The sequence below is a fragment of the Cavia porcellus genome, unplaced genomic scaffold (assembly GCF_034190915.1).
Source record: "Cavia porcellus strain 051 isolate PalLab524CR breed Dunkin Hartley unplaced genomic scaffold, mCavPor4.1 scaffold_4, whole genome shotgun sequence".
Taxonomy (NCBI): Eukaryota; Metazoa; Chordata; class Mammalia; order Rodentia; family Caviidae; genus Cavia; species Cavia porcellus.
Window position 1 is genome coordinate 50,950,575 of NW_026947487.1, and position 23,597 is coordinate 50,974,171.

General features: G+C 46.7%; 1 long non-coding RNA gene across 1 annotated transcript; it reads left to right on the forward strand.

Annotated features, from left to right (window-relative positions):
* Positions 1-2,066: 2,066 nt before the first annotated feature.
* On the forward strand, positions 2,067-20,410 carry LOC134475587 (uncharacterized). Its single transcript, XR_010046762.1, has 5 exons — positions 2,067-2,142; positions 2,484-2,680; positions 15,143-15,361; positions 20,093-20,243; positions 20,351-20,410. It is a non-coding gene; the product is annotated as an uncharacterized LOC134475587 (long non-coding RNA).
* The last annotated feature ends 3,187 nt before the right edge of the window (positions 20,411-23,597 follow it).

Sequence of the window (23,597 nt, forward strand, 5' to 3'; positions counted from 1 at the left end):
CAGATTTCCCTTCCCCCAGCTTACTTGGGAAAGAGCTAGGTCTTGACTGTTCTGTCTTTATTCCTTTTGTGGTTGAAATGAAATCTAGTATGTTGTTCTCAGGTCTGGTTCTCCCGAGTGACACAGGGACCACGTTCCTCTACCATCCTCAAGGCTAAGACCATGAGTTTCTCTGCTGTAGGAGAGACTGAAGATCAGGCTAAACGGATGGTAACTGCCAGGCACATAGGGAAAGATAACTCTCAAGGCCAGTGGAGGTTCACCTGGACATTGGGCCCATTGGCACTAAGTTGCTAGGACCCTCACTGCCAGCTCCTTCCCACACCTCGGTCCCTTGCCAGGACTGTGGCCACCTCAGAAACCCCGGGCACTTGGTTCCCTGTGAACCCTGAGCTCTGACTTTCTTGCTTTTCCTCTAACCCTTACTTCCTCCAGTGTTTGGGAGGCTCATTGTTTCTCATCACAGGATTGTTTTAAGGAATAAATGAAATAATTTCTTTAAAACTTCCATGCTGCCCACCGCGTGCTGTATGCGGATTTTCAGCACACTGCTTGCCACTTGCTGGCCAGTGAGGGATGGATGATATGCCTCTCCCTCGTGGGGAAAATTGAGGCATGCACTGCTGCTCACTCGGAAGTCCCCTTCCGCTTTTCTTCAAAATGTTCAGAGCTCACGTTCTCCTTCTGTGCAGTGGGCAGGGCCACAAGGCAGCCCCAGCTGAGGACAGAAGCTATGGTGGCAAAGCTTGGAGAGCTGTGTGCGCTTAGCCCTCCTTCATTCTCCACCTTGGTGACCTCAGATGAGTCAGGGGGCCTGTATGACCCTCAGAGGGCAGCTACGCAGACAGTAGAGAGGTTAGGTACAACTTCCCCCAGTCCAAACACAGCAACAGGGCTGTGGACTGAACCGTGCTCCCCACAGGTTCATATGGAATCCCTGGAGTCATGGAGACCTAATCCACAGGACTGGCGCTGTCATGAGAAGCCGTGGAAGATTCGCAAGCAGAGCAGACACTCGATGGGTGAGAAACCAGCCCTCCTCAGGCCATGGTCTCGGACTTCTGGTCCCAGAAAAAACTTCTGTCACTGGGGTCACTTGGCTGATGATATTTTTATGATAGAACAAAAATCTCACAGAGCTTTCCAAGCGTAGTAGCTGTAGACATCAGTTAGAGATAAACTAAACCCCAGGAAATAAAAATGTGGAGGCCAAAGGAGCCACTTTCCACACACACAGGCTGTGAAGCCAAGGGACTGATGACAGGAATCGAGATACCCCACACACGCTCCGACCCCAGCCCCCCCCCCCCCCAGCCTGAGCTGCGCCCCGGGTGACCTGAGCCTGGTCCCTGTGTGACTCACCCGTGGGAAAGGCCATGAAGAAGGGCAAGGAGAGCAGCTATCAAAAGCTGTTTTTATTTGCGAGAAGACACAGTGTGACTAACAGTTTCTGGGGTGTCTGTCTCTTTAACCCTGGCCTTGTTTATTATTTGAGTTAATCCCTGACTACACTGGCTGTGTGAGGGGGATGAGAGGGCTAGTGCCCCGCCCCATGCAGATGAGGGCAGAACAGAAGTGGGGGCAGGAGGACAGTCCCACCCTGAGCGGGGAGAAGCAGATGATCAAAGGTGGCTGTGGTCCTAAAAATGACAAGGGTCTCTGGCAGAGTCAGGCAGGCTCCAAAGTGACTGCCTAAGACGACAGCAGAGTCAGCTGCAGGAGTTCTCTGTGGTGTCAGAGGGGCGCACTATGATGTCAGAGGGGTTCCCTGTGACATCAGAGGGGTTCTCCATGGTGGCAGCTTGAGTTTATTATGGCATCAGAGGCAGTTTATCATGATGTCAGCTTGAGTTTACTGTGACATCAAGCTTACTGTGAGATCAGTGGGTTCACCATGACATTAGCGGGCTCACTATGAGGGTGATGTCAAGGGGGTTCGTTGTGACATCAGAGGGGGGCATTATGGTAGTAGACTGTTTGCTATGATGTCACTGGAGTTTACTGTGACATCAGATGGTGTTTGCTATGCCATCAGACGGTGTTCAGTATGGTGTCAGCATTGATGCATTTTGCAGGCAGATTGGTGGCAAGGTCTGGGTGACCAGGACCTGAGGGAGAGCACCTGTGAGAGGGGCAGCATGGGTGAGATACAGACCCAGCTAGCAACCAAGGTCTATGGACACAGACGTGGTGTGGATGGGGCTGATGCAGTTCACTCAGAGTCCCAGTTTCAGGGAGGCCAACCTGAGTGGGGACTGCATCCTAGGACACAGACCCGGCCAGGGACTGCCGTCCAGGGAGGACCTAACCTCCCAGGGTGCTGCGGTGGCCAGGGACTAAGATTGAGGGACCTGAGAGCACCACCCCACCCCAAGACCATAGGGGGACAGAGGAGTCAGAGGGTGGCCCGCAGTGGACTGCTGCGCATGGAGGAAGGAGGAGAGAAAGGCCCAGCCTTCCTCTTCCCCTTCTCCTCCCTCTAGATCCACACATAGCTCCTCTGCCAACTGCCGCAGAACCTGGGGGTGAGCAAACCTGGGTCTCCATCCATGAGCAGAGGAGGTTTGGGAGGAAGAGGAGCTGGGATCAAGGCACCAGCAGTCAGCACGGCTATGCGCACCCCAACTGCACTAGGAAACTCAGAGACATCATGTAGAGAAGGCCCAGGGCAGGACCTAAGGTAAGTCCTCAGGAAACTGTCCTTCCCTTTTCCTGCACATTGACCATGACGTGGGTCCAAATGAGTCCAGGCTGTGACGCCGGGAGGCAAGAAGTCCCCAGTGGGAAACACTACAAAACTGACCAAAGTTGGCTCTGATCACTGCGAGTTGGCAACCACACCCACCCAGGAAGTCTTCTCTACGGTTCTCAGTGGTGACCACACAGTCAGTCAGTGACTATGGAATTTGAATCCTATGTGAAACCTTCAAATTAGCACCTTGTGCCACCTCTGCTTTAATCAACAAATTGTCCTGGAACCACTCAGAAAATGTGGGCTTCTTTGATTCGCTTTCATTCTGGCTTAGGAACCCCAGACTCTATGAGATGCTACAGGAATGCCCCAACACATGATGGAAGTTTAAATCAAACACACAATAACAATCACCATAAAAGACACTTGCCAAGAATGACGAGGTGAGTGTGTACCCAGTGAGGGGGTCCTGAGCGTTACAAGGAGGGACAATGGTAGGGCATCTTGCTCTGTCATTTTTCAGATTTAAGCATCCACTGTCGTTTTGATTATCCTCACTGATTACGCGCTTATGGCAATTTCCAGCAAAGAAAAACATGACCGTGTGTCCATAGCCACCTCATTCCTCAGGTCTGGCTCAGTGCAGCTTCTGGTTTTTCCCCCAAATCAAAATAGCTATGAAAAGGAAATGTTTGGATGGATTCAGGAGATCAAGGCCATGGCCTGAAGAGCTGAAAGAGGCACCAAAGCAGCTCCAGAAAGTGGCAAGAACCATGGGATGGGTGTGCTGGAAGAAGAGGAGGAGGAGGAGGAGAATATTTGGTCTCTGGAAGGGAGTGCACGGCAGTGTCTCATATGCAATAAATTATTAAGAGCTGCAGAACTCACTGTATTTTTCAATCCCACCTTGGAGCTGAGTAGCAGCCCCTCTCTCCTGTCTGAGCAGGTTTAGGGACCTGGTCAGTGCATGGTGCTTTCTTTGCATCTGTCTGCATGGTCCCCGTATTTCCTTCAAACTCATACGCATCAGGTGGGATAAACAGTCTTTCAAACATGCCGCCTGCCTGGTCCCTGGTCCCTGCTCCCCACAGAGGAACGCTAAGAACATGAAATTGCACTCAGAAGATGTCGACTTTATGATAATCATTACCTAAATATTATACACTGGAGACTTATACTGTTAAAGAGACTGAAATTACTTATGAAATACTAGCAGTATTTTACTTAAGCTCTTCGGGCCTAATTCATAAAAATTAATTCATGGTTTATAAGGATGATCTCTATCCCTTAATAGGATACTTCTGTAATTCATTAAATTCTCTAATCCTGTCACCTCTGATGGTGCACATTTAAATCCAGTCTTTCAGGAGGGAAAAAAAAGTCCAGGGCTCAGAAAGCAGAGAAGCATCTGGGTTTGCACCCTGGATCTACCTTCTGGAGCCTGTAGGCAAATGTACGAACGCGGAGGAAACAAAAGTCACTTGGGGATCTTGGGCTCTGCTTTCAGAAACTTGTGTCTTGAGGACCTCCTGAGCAGCATGAGGGTCTCTCTGGAGGATGACATCAGGATTGCCAGACTTCCCTGGAACCATTCTCTGCTGAGTGGCTCTCAGGATTCCCGAGACATTGCTCAAAAGTTGCTGGGAACATCTGGACCCAGGAAAAGTGTGTGGGTGCCAGCAGGCTCTGCCCTAAGGGCTTTGTGGAGACAATTGTGCCACGTCAAGGACCCACAGTCCTGATGCGGTGACTGCCCGTGCCCCACCTCACATCTGTCCCTAGGCCGGCCCCCGCGGCAGCCAGGAAGACACCTAGAGCCCTGTCTGTCTACATGGTCCCTTTGACCCCGGCTCTTAGGGCGTTTCCCAAATGAAGAGATTTCAATCTGTACTCTTACGTTCAAGGCCCGTGTGTTTTACTAAGCAACTACTTTCCAGGGAGGCTAAGGAACAGCAGTGCAAGCCACAACACATCAGGGACACTCAGGCTGACCCCCCTGAGAAATCAGGATGGATCAGAAGGCTCAAGGTTCCCGGGAAGGCAATGTGAGCAGATCTCTCCTTGAGGGAGCAGCCCCCTGGGCCCGCAGCCTCCTGCCATACTGGAGCCTTCCCTACAGAAACATCTGGAACAAGATGGCCCTGGGATTCCCTTCCAGATGGTTGCTCTCTGCCTTCGGCTTTTGCAGGACAGAATCTGAGTGAGGGTGCAGTGGAAGGAAAGGGAAGCTACAGCCCTGGGCAGTGACAATCCAGGATCCACAGCCGCAGACCGCACATTATCAGCTGGGAACTTCCCTGCCTCAGCCTTAGAGGGAAGCCAGACCTGGTTAAAGGTGGAGACCTGCATCAGAAGGGGAAGGGGAAGCGCTCACAGTTGAGCCTGGCACTTTCATCCCATCACAAAAGTGCTTCTGATCATTTTTCTTGAAAAACTTCAACTGGATCCTCTTGCAATATAATTGGAGGGTGTGGTCTCCTCCTGCTGAGGGACTTTTGAGGTTTGCTGCAGCAGGCTGGGCTCCAGAGCTTGAGTGCAGTGTCCTCCCCGAGAGGATAGCAGGCTAGGTGCTGATCAGAGGTTCTGTCTCAGATTCATTTTAAGCAACCCAAGTGTCTATGCACCAGATACTGAAACAATGCACAGATGGGAACAGCTGCATCTGGAAATGAGCCAATGTACTGACACTCTGACCACAAAGCCAGGCAAAACCAGGATAAAGAAGAAAGCTGTCACACACCCTGTGATCAAGGGAGCACCTTGTTCTCCCTTGATGCCCGCCAAATACATATCGAGAACCACAACCACGGAGGTTTCATCCTCAGAGTACAAGGTTGGGCTAATGTTTGAACCTGAATCTATGGAAGACACTGTATTTACAGACTGAACAGCCATTCAGTCACATTTGCTGAAGTAGGACCAGGTCTTCACAAAGCTTCATGCTTATTGATGGGATGGGCAGGAAAAGTAGAACGGAATGAATGTCTGATAAACAACACTTGCAAGCTGCAAAATACAAAACCACAAAAATTCCACGATGACTGTATTCAGTACAAGGCATGGAGATTAACAAGGCAGAAATAAAATTCCCAGTATTGGCAGAGAATAGAGTGGTCTATAAAAAGTTCTGAAGAACTGAACAATAAATGAATGCAAACCTCCTAAGAAGTAAGAAGTGAATTTTTTAAGACTACAGAATACTGTCAACACCCAAAGCCAAATGCACAGACACAGATCCAAACAATTGCATAGTTAATAGCGATGAACAACTGAAAACCAAAGTTTCAAAACACAATACCATTTATAAAGATTCAGTTTTTTATAAAATTAGGCATGCACTTAACATAAGACCCAGAAATCCCACTTGTGGTGGGTTAACTAATGGTCAACGTGTCACATCCAGCTGAACTGAGTGAGCGCAGTGCTGGGCGTGGAGGGCCCGCTTGAGGATTGTTGCCAACAGCATAAAAGGAGAACTGGAGGGAAGATGTTGTGATGTTGATTTTCCCAGAGAAGCTTGGCATGCTGGTTTTCCTGATATGAACTCATCTCGTCTCACTGTTGGAGAAGTTCAGGTCCTTGTTGTCACTGACAATGGCTGTGGTTCTCTTCAGGGGAGCTCTGGTCCTTACCTGAGCATCGCTTCCTGGCTCTAGCGCAGATCCCTCAGCTACTGGCACAGATCCCTCATCCTGCTGGTGTAGACTTTCTAGATTCTACTGCTGGCCTTTGGACCTTCCCAGTGCAGATCCATGAAACAGACTTGCATGAGACATTGTCATGGGCTCTGGGACTTGTGTCTGCCATTGCTGTGGGATCCAGGACTTCAGCTGGATTCGTTGGGTCTCCAGTGCATGGACAGATCTCCTGCATTCTCCATATTTGACTTTTTGGGTGACCATTTTAAAATAATCCTATAAATTATGTGTCCTGTATTAAATCTATTCCCTTGCAAACTATAACACCACTCCTGGATATTTACCAAGAAACACAGAGGCAAATATTTACAGCAGGTCAGTTCCTCATCACTGGCAACTGAAAGACGCTCAGGTGTCTCCAACGGTTGGCTCCGCACAGTGTACAATTGGGCAACAGGAAGAAAGACACTGGATACACATCTGGATGAAGCAGAGCAAAGCAACTCGTCTCCAAAGGCTGCACACTCCGTCACTTCTCTTCGATGATTTTCTCCAAAGACACACATGCTACAGTAGCTCCGAGTGGAAGATGGGCAGGTGTCAGGGGTGGAACTGGATGTAACCCTATAGCCATGAAGAGATTCTGGTGGGTGTTAGTGCTCTGTGTCCAATAGGTGCATACAGGTATGCAGAGTCAAAATTTATAGACCAAAAGAAAAAAAAGAATGTCTATTTACTATATATTTTTAAGAGTCCACCTCATATGCGTAAAGGCCTACAGTTCACACTGAGATAAGTCAACAATATGAAGTCCACCCATGACTCGCATTTTGAAAGCGATTTTTATTCCGAAGGCTTCTCTCTCCTTCTCCCCACTGGCTCAGCCAGCCTACAGGACCAACCTGACCTCAGGCCAGTGACTCCAGCATCGTTCAGGAGAGATTAATGTATTTGCTTTAATAACATTTTAAATAATTGATTTGTTTGAGTTAGCTCTGTGCATGGATTCACCAGAAAGGAGGAAGCTTTCAAGCTGTTAGCAGTCATTCCTGTACCTTATTGGATGAATTTAAATGATTATGGGAACTAGCTAGCAAAATACTGATGAGTTTTCTTACATAAGTGAAAGAAGCAGTTGCAGGAAGTGGTAAAAAGGAGAGGAGGAGGAGAGGCCCTTGATTGTGGAAAGTCCAGTGGTGGAAGAGCCAGAGCAAAAAGAAGGGATCTAGGCCTGCAGTGCAAGCCCAGCAGCAGTCACGTGGCACCCTGAGACCAAGTGGGGCCGTTGACCTATGTGTGGGCTGGACACCCAGACTCTGCCCATGCAGTACTCTGCCCTCTTCTTTCCTTTTTCTTTTTTTGTGGGGAGGGGGCAGGTACTGGGAATCAAATCCGAGACCTCAAGCTTTCAAGGCAAGTGCTGAACTATTCTTTTTATTTTCATAGTATTTCTTCTGCTTAGAAAATATTCTTGGTGTAAAAAAGAAATACAGAAATTTAATGAGAGTAACAATCTTCCTTCATCCTTACCACACAGCTGCCTCTCACCATCCTGGTAGATAATCCAAGAGATCTGGCAGATTTTCTGCAGAAGTATCTAATAAGGGTCCTATATAAACACATGTTCCCCCAAATCCCATACAACCTTCATGCTCACTACTCGAAAACTCACTTTAAACATGCATTTTAACCCTTTTCCAAGTAAGTATTTGGAGGTCTACAATCCTACATGAATGAATGTATACTTTCCCAATATATTTTACCATAATGACACAATAATATTTGCTTTGATGCTATCATTTCACCATTTTTAACCACTGCCACAACCTGTGCAGTCTTGTTTATACACCACTGCTCAAGAGTTTCTAAGGCTCATTTCTACAGCTGGAATGGTTCCAGACTGAATACTCAGAATTACGAACATTGGAAATTAAAAGACACAAGTCTCATACTAATTTACATAGCTACTGAGGATATGGAGTATCTGTTTTCCCAAAGCCTTGATAGAGAATAATCAAATATATAGATGTGTATACAGAGAGATGTTATCTTTCTCACTCATAATACAGTACTTGTTCAAAGGGTGATTGTAAATCCTGGTGAGTGTTTATATTTTTTAAAAATTATTACACTAAAGTACTCTTTGAAATTAATCCCCTCACTTTGAACACAATCTTTTCATTCTTGTCACTTTCTAAAGCAGTTCTGAAAGTTCTCTTTCATGAGTGTCTTTTCTTGGTAGCCTCAATGTCATAAATCAATTCAAAATATTTAATTGCTGGAAAATAAAACATCTTGTATTTTTTATCCACCTCATTCACCAGATCTGGCACTATATTTGTTACTTTTTTCTCATTACTGGGACAAAATACCCAACACTCAAAATTCAGGAAGGAAAGGTTTGTTTAGCTCACAGTTTGTGGAGGTTTCAGTCCATTAATCAGCTGGCTCCAAGGCAGTTGGCACATGGCAGAGGGGCAAGAGTTCATGGCAGCAGAAGACAGCAAAAGCAACAAGCAAAAAAAGGGAGGACCATGCAAAGACTCCTTTCATCCCTTATAATGTATGCAGACTACTTGTCCCATGATGGGTGTAGTACTGACACCCTTCATCCCAGCACTAGATGGTGAATCAATCACAAACTCTACAGCCCACCTCAGAAAAGCACCTCCATGACTGCATCAGGCTTTGGAGGGACATCCAGACACAAACCATAACATTTGGCACCTGGCGCTCCAAAGACTCATGCACATCCCTCTATATAAAGGGCATTTTATTCCATCTCCAAGAGTTCCCAAAATCCTAACAGTCTCAGCATTGCTGAGAAGTCCAAGTCCCAAGTCTTCTCTAAGATATAAGGCAAACTGTCAGCTGTAATTCCTATACAAATGAAAACAAAGTTACACACTTCCAACTTCAGTGGCACAAGATAAACATTACCGTTACAAAAAATACAGAGAAATACAAGAGAATGAGACCACATCAAGTCCAAAATCCAGCAGGTCAAACGTTAAGTCCTATAGTTGCACATGCACTATCTGAAGCAATGTGTGCTAAGTTGTGAGCTCTAGAAGGCTTTCATGACTCCTCTCTTATGGTACTTCTGGGGGTTTTAGCTCTCAGGGCTTTTCTCTTAGGCCTGCTCTGTTCAGTTCTTGCAGTTCTTAGATGATCCACATTCCTGGCTTTTCCAAACTTCTGGGGTCTCCACTGCACTGTTGGCTTCACGCTCACAGCTTCACACACTGCCCTCTCAGGGGCACCCTGCCTGGCTTCTCAGCCCTCCTGAAATCAGGGTGGAAGCTACCTTAACCTCAGGACTTGTGTGTTCTCCATTTTCCTAAAATCAGCACCTCATGAATGATACCAGGTTCTGCTGCCAGTTGGAGCAGTAGCCAGGCTTTCTTTTCACTTGGCTGTAGGAACCAAGTGCCTGGATCACTGAACACAGCCTTGCAGTCACCCATAGTCACTGCTCCCCATCACAACTCAGTGATGCTTCCCTTTGTCATTGGCATGTTTATGTGGTCCAGTCTTCTGATGAGTAACTGATCAGTTTTTCAGGATTCCAGGGCCAATGTCACGATGAGAGCATCTCTTCCCTGGATTGTCTTCTCAGAGGACCATGGTACCTGTTTCCATGCTAGCCCCTCTTGGTGCCATCTTGGTGCCATTTTGGAGCTCACCTGGGGCCCCTTGGATGCCCTGATGCACTACCACTGAGTAAGCCCATCAAGCCAGGTAGCTTAGAGCCATGTCCCTTTGGTCAGAGCACTGATCCCAAAGGCATTTACATCACAGACCTCCCAGACTTCACCCAAGATCAGAAGAGGCCTCCGAGTCAATGCCTGAGCAGATAATTCCACTGCTGAGAGCCCTTGGGCTATGAGGTCCCCAGGTTGAGTAAGCCAAGTCCTGCTTCTTCCTTGATCCTCAGGCAGATTTTTGTTGTGGAGCAGATAATTTCACATCCTTCAGACACAATTCCACAGCTCAGGAACAGCAAAATACAGCAAACATGGAGACACAAATGAATTACTTATGACCATAGGTGTTTGTGTGTGCACATACCAGCGTGTATGTGATATCAATCAGCGCAGTTCTCTTCCCACTGAGATGCTTGCCTTGTTTTTGGTTTTGTTTTTGTTTCTCTCCAGTGTTGGCATTGAACCCAAGGCCTTAAAACTGAACTGCACCCCCGAGCCCTTATTTTGTTTGTTTTGAAACAAAGTCTCACCAAACCATTAAATCACCCAGGCCAGGCTTGCAGTTGCCATTTTCCTGCCTTGACTTCCAAGAGTGGTGGGATTGTTGGTCATGTACCATCCCCTACCCAGGCCAGTGAGTTTTCAAAGACAAGATCTTTAATAAGATCATCATTCTGCACTAAACAGACAGACCTTCCGCAGATGGGGAGGGGACCAAGACAAAGGACAGGTAGAGGAGAAGAAGGAGACCCACAATGAATGAAGATGTGTGAGGTCCACGCACCCTGAGCTGTCTGTCATAGCCGCCTGTGGCATCCTGACCACAGCCCCACTTCCTGAAGGCACCTTGCCACTTATATCTTCATGTGTGGCTGGGAGACTCAAGTCTTAGAGCCCCACGGGAAAGAACTCAAAGGACCCAGATTAGAAGCAGAGTTTAGCTTTTCCCTTCCTAGCTAAACCTGGCAGTGTGTGCTTCCCATGGGAGGCTGACCTTTGCTAGACTGGTAGAAGCAAATGACAGAATTGGACAGAATCCTCCAGGGAGTGGGCATGGTACAGAGGGCAGCATACTCCATGGGTGGACATCACACCATGCTTGCCTCATTCCCCTATTTCCTCTGGAAGAGTCACAGTGGGATTTAGGGGAAAAAATAATTTCAGATGAGCATTTGCCATATGAGGATACTTTATAATAGTGCTTTTTAACTTGCAAAAGGAAAGGCTTGCTTTTCTTAGAAAAGATTAACAGCAAGTTGCTAGCCAGTGATGGCCAAAGAGAATATTCGACGGGATTGTACGATCACTGTCAACATAGAGGAAGCCAGGGGACTTCCTCGTGTTTATTTGGAAAGAACTCTGTGAGCCAAGAATTAAAGTTGTTTGAGGCGATATTAGAAAGTCATTTATCTAAAGGAGGGAAACCAATGCAAATGAGTAGAGCTATTATTCTGATTCTTAGGATGAAAAATTAGCAATCAACAAAGCAGGAATATGAATAAAAGAAAAGACTATACCTAATTAGTTTGAATACATGCAATTTGCCACTTAAAACTAAAGCTATTAGTGAACTTAATGGTGGCTCTACCTACTAATAGATTATTATGGATACCAAGCACATGGCATCAGTTCTGATAACTTCAGGTCACAACATTGTATTAATTGGATTACATTGTCTTTTTTATTTTTTTGAGGCAGAATCTTGCTATGCAGCTCAGGATGGCCTTGAACTCACATGTATTCCAGGCTGTCCTTGAACTCAAGGCAATCCTCTTGCCTCAGCCTCCATAGTTCTGGGATTACAGGCATGTGCCACCACGCCCAGCTAGTTTACATTTCAAGAATCTCTGTCTTGAACCTAGATGTTAATCCTGTATACTTTTAAATGGTTTAGTCTGCAATTAAATGTGTGTCAATCCCTTATGCAACATGAATTCTCCCTAAATAGGACAGTAGACAGAAATTCACAAGGTGCATGACCTCACTGCCCTTCAAAGTGTCCTGCAAATGATGGACAAGGACTCTGAAGCCTGAGAAAAGAGCACCTTCTTCCTCGGGCTGTTACTGCTGCTCCAATCACATGAGGAATGCTCTGTGTTTAAGAAGCTTTTGGCATGTCACCTGCCCATCTGGATTGTAGAACATTATGGTCAGGGAATTTAAGATGCAATCTGAAAACTATGGTGACCAGATTTTTAAAAGAAATTGGTTATGGCAAAAGAATTGCCTGGAAACCTCCTCCAGACCACAAACACACTCATCCTGGAGTTTCCTCCGCTTCCCGAAGCAGCTCTCCGAGTCCTCCTCTCTGTGTGTCCTCGGAACTGTGATCGAAAATAAGGTGAATGTCACAGACAAGCACTCTTCAAAGGAGAGGCAGCTTGTGCCCAAGTGGCACCGGGTCCTTCTCTCCCTGAGTCCCCAGTCGGCACCTTTCAGGACAGTTGGCCACAACTGTAATGAAGGACACTCAAGAAACGGGGCTGTGGAACTGCTTCAGAGAGTGGCAAGAACCGGACAAGTGTGTTGGAGTCGAGTGCCAGTGTGTTAGAGAGGATTAATGGATGTGTACCTCAGTCCAAAACACACTTTCTGACATTCACACACACCGTCATTTCCAACCCTGTCATTAGTAAAAGCCCTGGTCAAGAGGGAAGGCACACTCTTTGTTAATTAAGGAAATATTACCAAATATTTAAAAAACGAGAAAATTTCACTGAAAATGTATTCTGTGCCTATTTCTGCATATCATGCCACACATACTCTCTAATTAATACCAATAGATAGGAAATCGACTTGCCTTGTGATAATTTATGAGCGTAATTCTTGAAGGACCCATAATTAATGTTTGGGCAGGGATGATAATTATAAATATATTAGTTTTTCTGGCCATAAGAAATTAGTTCTTACTGTGATCAGAATTGTTCTACCTTAGGGTTTCTTAAAGGTCTTACAGAAATGTACCTTAGGGTTAATTAAAGACCCTCTAAAGGGGTGTTGGATTTGCACCTGTTCTATGGTGTACATTAACTGAGCATGTGTAAAACATTTTGTACCACTGCCCCAGCTCAATAAATGATAAAAATTAGCAAGAGGCATTATGGTAACCATTGTTGATTACCTTGTATTCTGTTTTTACATCATGTACTATGTCCATCCTTTGTTTTGACTGACTTTGTTTTATCACATTTGGTTTTATTCTTTTCCAAAAAAAAAAAAAAAGTAATAAGAACTGTGGGAGTAATAAAACCCAAAATGTGTAAATGTTATTGTAAAAAAGACAGGAAAAGAAAGTGCTCTAAAGGATACAACTGCAAGTGTGTTTAGATGTGTAAGACAGATAACCATATTACGAAGTTTTTGTTGGATCATTGAACACAACTGTTTGCAGTCTCACTGTTGGAATGTCCACTTTATATGCTTTAATTTTGTAACTTGAACAACTATTTCTAAGATGACAATATGTAATCTATTAACTAGTGATTTCTTACTGTTTATTTTTTGAAATTCTGTATTACTTGTACCCTTTTACTGTTTTGTTTTTGTTTTTTTTTTCTTTAAATAAAATTTTAAAAAATAAATGATAAAGAAGAGTCAAACCCATAAACAACCTAAAGATGGGGGAAACAGGTACTCGAACCTGCCTCCCCTCAAACAGCCTTCCTGCCACTATAGGGCAGCTGTGCTCATCTGAGGGCTGCGTAGAGCCAGGGGCAGCACAAGCAGAGAGCACTGGGAGGCTGGGAAGTGCATTTCCACATCTCTCTTTTTGTGAGGCACCCTCCCTGGGAGCACCCTTTGGTCCTTCACCCTCATGTGGCAGCTGTAATTATCTCTTTTTCACTGAATCAAAAATCCACCAAAGTCTTCTTGCATACCCGAGAAATCCTGTGAACAGTGGAAGCATGCAGGCCACCTCCTCTCCCAGGGACCTTGCAGAGCTGCCCTATGCATGAGGCTCACTCCCGTGCAGGGGACCTGGGAGAGCAGAGCTGCTGGGGAAGCACCTATAGTCATCCGCCTTGGGGCAGGGGTCCTTCCCTGCTCTGCCTCTGTTGGTGGTGTTGATATCCCTTGACAATGGCTAATAAATAAACTTCCTTTGCAACAGTGCAGCACATGCATTTTATCGTACACTTCCAAGAACCAGCAGTGTAAACCCCCAGCCATTAACTGTCCTCCACTGTTGGTGGGAGTGCAGACTGGTGCAGCCACTGCAGAAATCAGTGTGGAGATTCCTCAAAAAACTAGGACTGGTGGTCGAACTCCACCCAGCTGTTCCCATGCTGGGCATATTCCCAAAAGAATTAAAAACATCGAACCATAGTGATATATGTGCACCCATTTTTATAAGCAGCGTAGTTTATAATAGCTAGATCTTGGAAACAACCTAAATGCCCATTTACTGAGGGATGGATAAAAAAGATGTGGTATTTTTATACAACAAAGTACTACTCAGCCATAAACAGTGATAAGCTGGACACTTTAATAGGTAAATGATGTGCCTTGAGAACATACTCATTAGTGAAATAAATAAGACACACGTGCAAACACTGTATTGTTTCATTAGTGTGATAAGCTGAAATAAAAATATATATGTGTATATGTATATGTATATAAAAATAAGATAGTTATACCACTGATTTCTCTGAGTTCTCTGAAGAGAAAGATTTGTGCCAGCCTTGTTTGGTCAGTCAAAGGTAGATACCTCACGCTCTGGGTGAATGATTTGGGAATGACAGTGCACAATGTATGCACCATTATTACCCCTGACTGACTTGCTTTAAAATTTTGTTGCACTGGGATTACAGGCATGTACCACCACACTTGGCTTCAATGTATCTTTCTTAGGTTTTTGTTATTCATTTGCATGCAGAGATATATTTTATATATGCACAAACATTCATATATATATATATACACACACACAACAAATGTTTCACACAATTAAGTCATAGAAACTGTACATATTGTTATGTAGCTTGCTTTTCCTTAGACTACAACATATGTTGAAGAGGTGTCCCTGGAGTACCTCAGGAGATAACACAGGAGTTATTTCTTTTTTCACATCTGTATTTTTCAATTTTTCTACAATAATCATGCAGAGAGCCATTTGTGGACTGTGGGGGAAGAGAACAAGAAGTCACCAAGAAGCAAGCACTCTCTGCGAATCAGCACCGTGCACATGCTGCTGGGGGGACAGCCAGATCCTAGCCCCTTCCAGCACGTGGGCTGACAAACAAGAAGAGCCAGCCCCCTCCCCCTGCCATAAGTGACCAGCTGATCCGGAGAAACACAGGCTGCAACGATAGCTATTGATTGAGGTAAAACACAATTTAATGCTTGTAGTGTTTAGTGTTTCACTGGCTCTGCAGTTCGAAAGCTGGGAGTCTGGTCTGCTACCCAGAGGATAACAGCATACGTGTAGCATCTATGTGGGTCTTCTTCTGAAGGTAGTGGCCACTGTTAATTCCCTATTATCTGGTTTTGAAGTCCTGTATCATTTTCACTGTTTCATTGGACTGGGTTAATTTCTGTTTTGCTTTGTTTGATTTTATTATATCCAATGGCATAGGCAGCTATTTCAAAGATAACACGATATATTATGATAGCCATTGTGGATTTACTATTATCTAGTTGTGAAGTCCTTTATTGCATTCACTATTTTGTTTTTATTGGTTCTCTTCTCTTCTGTTCTGTTTGATTTTTACTGTGTCTGCAAGTATCTGCAGCTATTTTGAAGACAGCAAGAAGCATTGTGATAACCATTGTTGATTTCCTCTTGTTTTGAAGTCCTATGTCATTTATACTGGTTCATTTTGATTGGCTTTATTCTGTTTTATTTTACTTGGCTTTATTTTCTTCAAAAGAAATAATAATCATGTGAGGCTTTATAATGATACACACGGAAAATGTCACATGACTATCACAAAAAGGAGCCAACAAAGAAATGCTGTCAAAAGAAGGAGGATCAGTGGCCTCTGCTTTCTGTCCAATAAAGGGGAAAAAAGACAATTTCAGTGATTATAAGATGGAGAAACGGAGTATACAAAACCTTATCACCTTCAAAATTTAACAATTTTGGAAACAAAACTTAGAGTGGCTTATCCACAACAGCAGTCACGCTGTTATGCCATATGATGCCCAAGAGCAGAAATACATGTGTCCCCTCCTGCCCAGGGCGACATGAAGAGAAGTTTGCAAAATGTCCTGTGTGTCTTTGCAAGTTTTGCTTTGACTAGGAAGGGAAGAAAACCTTTCGAGGGACTGCCCTTTGACACCAAGGCTAATTTACGCAGAGTTCCTTCATTATACAACAGATTTACTTCACTGCTCGTTTTTAACATTAAAAAGTGATCACTTTATAGCTCTGAAATTTTTAAAGCTTTTTCAACCTCACGCTTCATTCTCAGGAGCCCTGAGGTGCCCGCATCACCTCGGAAAATAGAGCCGGGATAATCTTGTGACTGTCTTCCCTAACTCAGCAAATTGATAAGACAACAAAGGAAGTCTGGCTTCCAGTCCCATGTCCTGAACCAAGCCAAACCGATTTTTGCAAGCTAGATTCAGTCCTGGCCCCAGAATAAATTTTAACATTAGAACAAAGTCAAAAGCGCGTTACTTGGAGAGAGTCAGGTGCATGGTGGGTTCTAGCCCTGGCCACACCAACGTGAAAGTCTATCTATCCCACAACTATTCTGGGTAACCGGGAACCAGGAAGGAGATTTGCTCAAACACTTTCCTTGTGACAAGTGCAAATAAATTTACCAAATTGCCCATAGTCTAAAGCTATCCAAGCAACACCATCGTCACATAAATAAAAGAAGCCAAGTTACTAGCAAACCTCTATGTGCAGGGATGTGAAGGGTTCCAAACTACTGATTTTAATATCTGATCAAATGCTAGCAAGAGTAGGGATAGGGACAATATCAAAAATGGACCATCTGTTACTATTGAAGCCATCCTTAGACAAGAATAAATTACTTTTCAGGGGAAAAATATTGTTCTTTCCAGAGGAATAGGAATGCGGTATAAACAATGAGATGAGATAAAGCTGTTGATATCAAAGAGTGAATTGTATTATAATGCTGAAAAATAGTGCCCATTTCCTGTTATTGCTGCTATAAGTAAAACATGATTTGAAAGACAAATTACCACGTTACTATTCCTGAGCATCCTGTAAGTAATAACAGCGCAGTAGACAAGAGACCAAGCATCTAAGCACCTCTGTCTCCAAGGTGCAGGGGAGGAAGACGTCCATTGCTCCTTCAAGGAAGAGAACATGTTTTCCTCCTAAAACTTAAAGAATCTAGGCAAGCCTTTATATAAGACAAACAAAATCCACACTTCAGGCAGGGACCAGATGAACTGCACATACCAAAGGTGAGCAGAATACACTGTAACCAGTTTTTTTTATTACCTTAAAAGACACATTGTCGTGAGTCCCCCCACCCCAGAATTCTCCCTCTCTCTCTGACATACACCGTTATGAAGCAGGTTTGAAAGTCATCTTTGGTGTCATTAAGAGGCATAATCAAAAATGCAGTGAATGCTGCTACTGAGTGCAATGCAACAGAGAGACGAGCTAATTCCTCACCTACCTTATTCATCGGACTTGTCACTGTGTTCTGTGTCACTTCTGCTCTTCCCCAAAGCGCAATGACCAGGAAAGACAATGTCTTGGGTAGATTCAGGCCATGGACCCAGCCACAGCCGTGCAACTAAAGACACTCAGGAAAGAGCACTGCAGAGCTGTTCAGAAAGTGGCCAGGATGATGGGGTCACAGCGAGGGGGACTCGTGGCCATGTTCTTTTCACGTGGAATGATGCTTTTAATGTAAGTGCATCTGTACCTTTGGACACCCTCGTACCCTCTCAGGGGTAGGAGTCGAGCACCCAGGTCTGGTTACAGCACCCCAGGTCTCGTGCCGGAGCAAGGCAAAAATGGCAGGAGCCCAGTGGTCCACAGGCCCCAGGGACCTCCTCGCTTTGGCCTCAGCAAGATGAAGGCAGCAGGAAACAGCCCTTCACCAGCACCAGGTAGACACGGATGGCAACTTCCTATATGTGTCGTACAGACTGGCACAGGGCTGTGGAGGTGACAGAACCTTTGCACAACCCGAAGGAAGAAACTCCATCCTGTGGTCTAGAAAGACAAGCCAGTGTCTCTATCACAGTTTCCCACCAAGATGGTTCTGCCCCCAGGAGACATTCGGCGATGTCTGGGGACATTTTTGGTGCCGCAACAGTGTGGGTGGGTGGGTGCACGTGTGTGTCTGTGTGTGTGGTCATGTGTGCACATGGGGGTGCAGGCAGCGTCTCACGGGATAGGAGTAAGGGTGCCACAGGCAACCATCCTGCAGGACAGGACAGCCCCTCTCAGAAACCCAGCTGGTCCAGGAGCTCAGGGGAACCGTGGGTCAGACTTGGGCTCTGTGTTCAGCTCTTAAAACTCTAAGGAAAGCCAGGCGTGGCGGCACTTACCTGTAAAACCAGTCATCTTGGAGGCCGTGCAACTTTGAGTGCAGCCGGCAACAGAATGACTAAACCCGTTTGAAAAGTCATACAAAGTAGCAAAGGGGCTGAGATGCAGCTCAATGCAAAGGTCTCAGTGTAGGAGAGTTCAGCTTGGTGACACGGGGGACACACTCTCAAGCAGGACTTCCCCACTGTGACCGAAGAGCACTGCAGTGAGGTTCCTGGGAGCACTTCTCAGCCTCTCCACTTAGCCCGCCTCTTCCATGCCTGTCCCCTCCCAGGACCCTGGGGCTGCCTGCACTGGTCCATTCAGGCTGATGGCAGGGATGCCCTCCCTCAGATCCAGGTTCAGGGGAAAGCCTGGGCACCCACTACTGACCCCAACCTGAGGGGACAGCCTGTACCAGGGGACCCTGGACACAGAACCCTCAGGGATCCTCAGGGAAGTCCCCAGCCAGCACAGCCTCTGCCCTCACACTCAGCTCTCAGGTCCCTGCCTCCTCCCCTACTTCAGGAGCCAACAACAGACAGCCGCAGATTCAGGGAGTGCCCCACGCCCACCCGACATCCACTTTCTTTGAGGTCATTACTTATGCTGCAAGGGAGAGAAGCAAGGAGAAAGGGCAGGAAACACTGGGCTGGAGTGGTTACATCAGGAAGCATGAGATTTTCCCCAGGGACAGGGCAAAGTCACAAGAAGCACTTCCGAGTCAAGGGCAGAGATGAAGACAGTGCACCCTGCTGACCCCATCAGGAAAATTGAGAGATAATTGGAAATGTAATAGCTCAAGTAGGGACAGAGAAAAGATGTCGCCATTGACCTTGCACTGAAAGACAGCTCTGCACCAGTCTATGGTCAGGCTAACCGCCGATTAGGACTCTGCCTCTGACACGTGTCCCTGGCCCGCAAGACACGAGCTCCAAATTGACTCAGAGGGACCAGTGCTGCATCCTGCCTGCTGGACTCCAGGCTACAGAGCTCATGGCCCTCTCCAGGTGACACAGACCAAGGGACCCCATTTCACAGAGAGGCCACCAATACCACTCAGAGACCAGACCAGTGCAGGGAACAGCTGAGGTTTGGAGGTCGGGACAAAGGTGTTGGGACTGAAAAGCCTGTGACCTCTGAGTTTGTCTTCTCAGATGTGCTTACAGGGCTAAGCTGAGAGACATATTACAGCCAGTGTTAATCCACAGAACACTGCAGACAGGAATGGGGAAGTGGAGGCCTGCCTTTGCGGTCTCCAGGCCCTCATCCACCCATTCTCCTAGCAGTGTCTGTCACTGCTCCAGCAAGGACCTCAGAGGTGCTGAGAGGGGGCTGCAGAGATTCTATCTGGCCTAGAGAACAGCTTTGTCTGTGAAAAACCAGGACCAGATGGGCACCACAGCCCAAGGGAGGTGAGTTGCAGCTCACTGTGGAGGGAGGAGCATGAAGTGGACCAGGGCCTGCTGTGTGGTCACCACTCACTGTGCCCCTGGTGAGTCCATAGCGCATGTGTCTTCTCCCATCTTCTCATAGCACTTCTTCCCTCCCACCCACCATTGAGCTCTGTGCCTCTCCTCTTCCTCCTCAGGAGACAGTGCAAGTGATGGGAGATGTGACCCTGGGAATGAAGCCACAGCCCAGAGAACACAGCTCCTGGGCTGGAATCATCTCCTCCACCATGGACGGAGGGCTTGGTCACCCTCGAATTCATTGATGGAGACCTAATCTCCACCCTGATGGTACTAAGAGGGGCGGGCTGTGGGAAGTGATGAGGACCAAGCCCCACATTGGAATGAGTTTGCTCATCATCAAAGGTGCCTGAGACGCCTTCTCTCTCCCACCATAGGACAGAGTGAGACAACTGTCACCTATGAACCGGGAATGGGCTCGCCAGAATGCAAGGACCCTGATCTGGGACCTCAAGCCTCCAGAAAGTGAGAAACAAATTCCCCTTGCTCACTGTCACCTGGGCTTTGGTGTTCTGTGTAGTTGCTCAGATGGACTGAGATAACTACTTACTAACTGTGTCACTCCAACAAATCTCCGACCTCAGCATGCTACCCCCATAAGAGAGCTATGAGGATACTGTGATTTTTTAGGGCTGAATGAGTACCCCAGAAAACACCTCAGAGGTCCTGAGAGTGGGCTGCAGGATTCCACTCAGCCCAGAGTGCAACCTGTCTGTGGAGCACGTACCTGAATGACACCCATTCAGTGTTTGTCACTTCTTCTTCTTGCTCTCCCTTTTGGCTCTTCCTCTTCCTCTTTCCCTGTTGAAGTAGAGTGTGGAGGAAAAGCAAGCAGAAGTAGAAAAGGAATCCTCGAATTTCAGACCCAGAATGAACCTAAAAGTGCCTCCGCTCTGCCCTCCTCATTTCATAGATGACAGAGACCCAGAGTGAGAAAGTGAAGGGGAACGGAGAGCTCCATGGCCCTCTCCTACCACTCATAGCCAGGGCAACCAGGACGGTGGGCAGAGAGGAGGACTTCGGCCACAGATCTGTAGTTGGTCCAGTTCATATTTACTCAGAACAGGGGCTTCTGGGATCTTTTCAAAACCTGAATTATTTTGATGGAAATGCTTCAAAACTAAGATTATTATATTTCTAACTGGTGTTAACATTTTTGCTCACATTTGTCTGTTCCCCAAAGGTATCCAAAGCATTGACTGCTCTATGGTCCCTGTTAGGAGGACCTCAAGGATCTGTCCAGCGTGGCTTCCCCATGCTCAGCTCCCAGGATTGGCCTCAGTTCAGCCCAGGCTGCCCTGGGCCTCCACACCTGCTCTCTGGAGCTTGGTTCATCACTATATGATTTAATTCTTTGATGGGAGAATTCACACTACCTGTTATAACTGGATATCCCCCCCAAGACTTATAGAATCATATGTGGGACTTTGGGGAGGTGACTGGATCATGGGTCACTGTACTCATTGGTGGGTTAGTCCACTGATGAATTTATAGCTGACTGTGCTCTCAGGATATGTGGCCTGGAAAGAAGAAGTGTTGCTGGAGGTGTGACCCAGAAGGATGTATATCCCGCACTCCTTCCTGGCCACCATGATGTGAGCAGCTCTCCTTGCCAGACTCTTCCATCATGTCTTCCGGCCTTCGAACCAGCCAAACACGGACTGCATGTTTGACTCAAGATAAAACTCTCTTCCTTTAGGTTTGGGTGCTGGTATCGTGTCTCTGCACCAAGACACTGCACAAAAGCTAGAATGGAAAGTGCCTGCTGTGGCTGGAATGCTCATCCACCCCCCCAACTCATGCTGAAACTCAATTGCTGCCAGAGTGGGGACCTGAACTGTCCCCAGAGACCCATGTGTTGGTGAAGCTTGTCTCCAGAGTGTCTGTCAGAGGCCATGGAACCTTTAAAAGACAGGACCTAGGGGAAGGGTTTGGGGTCATGGGAATGTACCTATGAGGGGAATAGTGGGACCTCAACCCTTCCCTCTTCCTCCCATTTTCTTTGCAACCACGAAGTGAGAGGCTTTGTTCTGCCACACATATGCACCCTGCCATGATGACACGTTGCCTCACCCTCGATGGAAACAAGGGAGCCAGCTGATCATGGATGGAGACCTCCCACATGCAGAGCCACAGTAAAGCTTTTCCTCCTGCAGTTGATGATCTCAGCTATGAGTTACAGCGCTGGGGTGCTAACTCAGTTGCCATGGTAACAGGAATGGGTCCTGTCAGTAGTGAAAGGGTTGAGCAGGTACCCACCCTCACCAGTGGAGTGGGCACCATTATAAAAGAATGGGCTCGGACCCCTCTTCTCCCTCTCCTCCCATCATGGGACAGTGCAGCTAGAAGCCCCTGGCCAGGTGCCCCCTGGTAAGGTACTTTCCCACTCTCCAGAGCTGAGACGCCACAGTCTTGCATTCATCTGAAAAGGCTCAGGTGGGGAACCCTGTTCTAGCCATGCACGCTGAGCCAGGACAACACCCAGGTCACTGTGCTTGATCCTGTATGCCGTGGGTGAAGTGGGTAATTTAACAACTACTCTCCAGAGACAAAGTTCCCCCCTCTGCCTCTCAAAGAGGTTTTCCTGGTGGAACAGGTGTTTGTGTGTGTGTGTGTGTGTGTGTGTGTGCGCGCACGCGCGCGCGCACACACATGCTCTTCCCACTGGCCCAGCTATGAGGCCCCTCTGTTGGCAACACCTGGGCCACGGTGCCCACCCTCACCCCTGAGTCAGGCCCAGTGGCCATGAATTCTCTCAACACACAACTTCAGGAGGACAAGCATGCATGACTAACCGTGAGACAATCCGGTGATGCAAAGGCATGCGACTTATCTCATCTGCATGGCGTGTCATCCAGACGCTGAAGGGGAAGGTTTTCACTGCCAGTTCCCAGAACAAAGAATTTGAAGGAGTGAACATGTATATGTGGGTGGCCCTGGGAGCCTCTGACAACGCCTTGCTGCCCTGTCCCAGCTCCCCCACGCCTGCCTGGTCAACTGCTCAAACTGAAAAAGACAACACTGTCTCTGTGCCCCAGACCAGAGCTCCCACGGCCTCCTGCACTTATCAGTCAGACACTGCCCCATTTCCTAAGGAGAACTCTGAAAATAACCCTGAAATACATTTTGCAGAGTGGGATAAGTTGTTGCTCTAAATTATCAAACCAGCCAATCAAAATCCAACTCACCAGGCAGTACACTATTCAGACTCTCACTTTGTGGCACTTGAGAATGGATTTAAAAGATTATTATTTCCCCTTGTTTTCAGCAAGGATGAAGACTCAGAAAAAATAGGGGCTTTGGCAGGGTTATGCAGCTGCCAAAAGTACTGGACCCCTCCCTGTGACTCAGATATAAATAGCTACTTGGGATACCCCAAAATCATCCCCACACTTCAAAAGATTAAGTGATTATATAGACAGTATCGCATGCTGCACTACAACACTTTAATGATTTCCGGATGCCCTATGATAGGTCCCAGATTACTACCACGAGACATTTTACATTTTGACAGCTGCCACCATTTGAAATTTTTGAGCTGGAGTCCAATTAGCACATGCCCGGCCAGAACCCACGAGGTGACACACCCACACAGTGACTTCTGAAGCATTTGCATGACTGTCA